Source organism: Mus pahari, chromosome X (assembly GCF_900095145.1).
Source record: "Mus pahari chromosome X, PAHARI_EIJ_v1.1, whole genome shotgun sequence".
NCBI lineage: Eukaryota > Metazoa > Chordata > Mammalia > Rodentia > Muridae > Mus > Mus pahari.
In genome coordinates this window covers 67,367,242-67,370,149 of record NC_034613.1, presented here as the reverse complement: position 1 = coordinate 67,370,149, position 2,908 = coordinate 67,367,242, and the positions used below count along the sequence as shown (strand labels likewise).

Genomic DNA, 2,908 nt, shown 5'->3' with positions numbered 1-2,908 from the left:
TAAAATTTGTTTTCCTTATTACTTCAGTAAATTTTTACTGAAAATTTACTTTGTGTTAATATATTTCTAGAAGAGCAGATCCACAATCACATATGATTGATACTTTTAATTTATTTTATATTTTGCACCAAAATATTCCCTTCTCATTAGGGTGATATTAACCCTGGTTTTTCCTAACTCTAAGAATATAGTCCTATAGAAGTTCATATTACCTTGTGTTGAGTCTTGGCTTCTGTACTCTTGATTTCCTCTTTTAGTCATCTCAACACAAGCAGATAATCTCACTAATAAAATGAAAGAATTTCAAAATCTTTGAGGATGAGAAAAAAGGGGATATTGAATTCTCTGTGCCCTGCATGTCCTAGTTTTCTTTTGAAATGCAATTGTATTTATTTTCCATTCCAAATACAAGTTTCAGTCTGGAATAAGACTCAAGGGAAAGAGGTATGGGTTAATATGTTTTTATCTATGTTTTCAGATGACCCAGTACAGTAACTGAGCATGGCCATGTGGTTGAACCAGTCATGCACAGATGACTTTATCCTCTTGGGCATCTTTTCTACAGCCCAACAGATATTCTTCTTTTCTCTGATGTCATGCTTTTCTTCATAGCAGCATTGTGTAAGAATGTCCTCCTAATCCTCCTCATCTACACTGACCCCCAACTCCACACCCCCATGTACTTCATCCTCAGTCAGCTCTCCCTCATGGGCATCATGTTGGTCTGTACCAATGTGCCAAAGATGACAGTCAACTTCCTGTCTGGCAAGAAGCCCATCTCCTTCATGGGTTGTAGCATACAAATTGGCCTCTTTGCCTGTCTTGTAGGGTCTAAGGGGCTCTGGCTGGGACTCATGGCTTATGATCGCTATGAAGCCATTAGCCACCCACTTCGCTATCCTGTACTCATGAATCAGAAGGTCTGTCTGCAGATCCTTGGGAGCTCTTGGGCCTTTGGGATAGTAGAGGCCTGGTGCAGATGGTAATGGTAATGACCTTCCCCTATAGTAGCTTGAGGGAAGTGGACCACTTCTTCTGTGATATGCTCTCCATGCTGAAGCTGGCCTGTGTGAACACATCCCTATTTGAGAAGGTAGTGTTTCTTTGCTGTATTTTCATGCTGCTGTTTCCCTTCTCCATCATTGTAGCCTCCTATACCCACATCCTAGGAACTCTACTCCATATGCACTCTGCTAAATCCCAGAAAAAGTCTCTGGACACCTGTTCCTCTCACCTGACAGTTGTCTCCTTCTTCTACAGAGCAGCCATGTTCATCTATCTGAGACCAAGACGATACCGGACCCCAAGTCAGGACAAGATGGTGTCTATCTTCTACGCAGTCCTTACTCCTATGCTCAACCCCCTCATTATAACTTGAGGAATTGGACGATGTGATAGGAGCACTACAGAAAGGGCTGGACCAATGCAGGGTTGGCAGCCAGCCTTGAGATCTGGAGTTGGACTCTGTCTTATCATAGCTCATTATGGCCAATAAATAATTTCCCATCTGTGTTTAATCACACAGTTTAATCATAAACAATGAGGTGCATGACACCTGCTATGTAGGACAGAACTTTTTAAACCCTAAACCATTACTAACTATATCACTTGTGACAAATGGGTTCCCCCCACCTCAGTCTTTTGCAGACTTCTTTCCACTTACATTATAGAGGAAGGGAAAGCTCTGTTAACTCACACACTACAGTACCAGGGCATTGAGATTGTATCATTTATCACTTAAAGTTGGAGTGTTTTCTTTACCAAAAGACTTAACCCTACTCACTGTTGTTCAGAGTCTCTTAAGTTCTAGCCACCGAGAGCTGTTTTACCATTTTTCTCTAATTTACATACTGGTCTTGTATCTTATTTGTTTACTTTTTATTTTTTATTAGATATGTTCTTCATTTACATTTCAAATGCTATCTGGAAAATCCCCTATACTCTCCCCCTACCCTGCTGCCCTATACAACCACTCCCACGTCTTGGCCCTGGCGTTCCCCTGTACTGGGGCATATAAAGTTTGCAAGCCCAAGGGGCCTCTCTTCCCAATGATGGCTAACTAGGCCATCTTCTGCTACATATGCAGCTAGAGACACAAGCTCTGGGGGATACTGGTTAGTTCATACTGTTGTTCATATTGTTGTTGCAGACCCATTCAGATCCTTGCATACTTTCTCTAGATCCTCCATTGGGGGGGCCTGTGTTCTATCCTATAGATGATTGTTAGCATCCACTTCTATATTTGCCAGTCACTGGCATAGCCTCACAAGAGACAGCTATATCAGGGTTCTTTCAGCATATTCATGCAGGCATATGAAATACTGTCTGCGTTTGGTGGCTGATTATGGGATGGATACCCGGGTGGGGCAGTATCTGAATGGTCCATCCTTTCGTCTTAGCCCATTCTAAGGAAGAATGAAGTATCCACATGTTGGTCTTCCTTTTTCTTGATTTTCTTGTGTTTTGTAGTTGTATCTTGTGTATTCTAGGTTTCTGGGCTAGAATCCACTTATCAGTGAGTGCATATCAAGTGACTTCTTTTGCGACTGGGTTACCTCACTCAGGATGATATCCTGCAGATGTATCCATTTGCCTAAGAATTTCATAAATTCATTGTTTTTAATAGCTGAGTAGTACTCCATTGTGTAAAGATACCACATTTTCTGTATCCATTCTTCCGTTGAGGGACATCTGGGTTCTTTCCACCTTCTGGCTATTATAAATAAGGCTGCTATGAAAATAGTGGAGCATGTGTCCTTATTACCAGTTGGAAGATCTTCTGGGTATATGCCCAGGAGAGGTATTTCTGGATCTTCCTATAGTACTATGTCCACTTATCTGAGGAATGGCCAGACTGATTTCAAGAGTGGTTGTAGCAACTTGCAATCCCACCAACAATGGAGGAGTG

General features: G+C 41.6%; 1 pseudogene; it reads left to right on the top strand.

The window, feature by feature from the left end:
- Window positions 1-468: 468 nt before the first annotated feature.
- On the top strand, window positions 469-1,448 carry LOC110314219 (annotated as a pseudogene).
- Window positions 1,449-2,908: the final 1,460 nt, after the last annotated feature.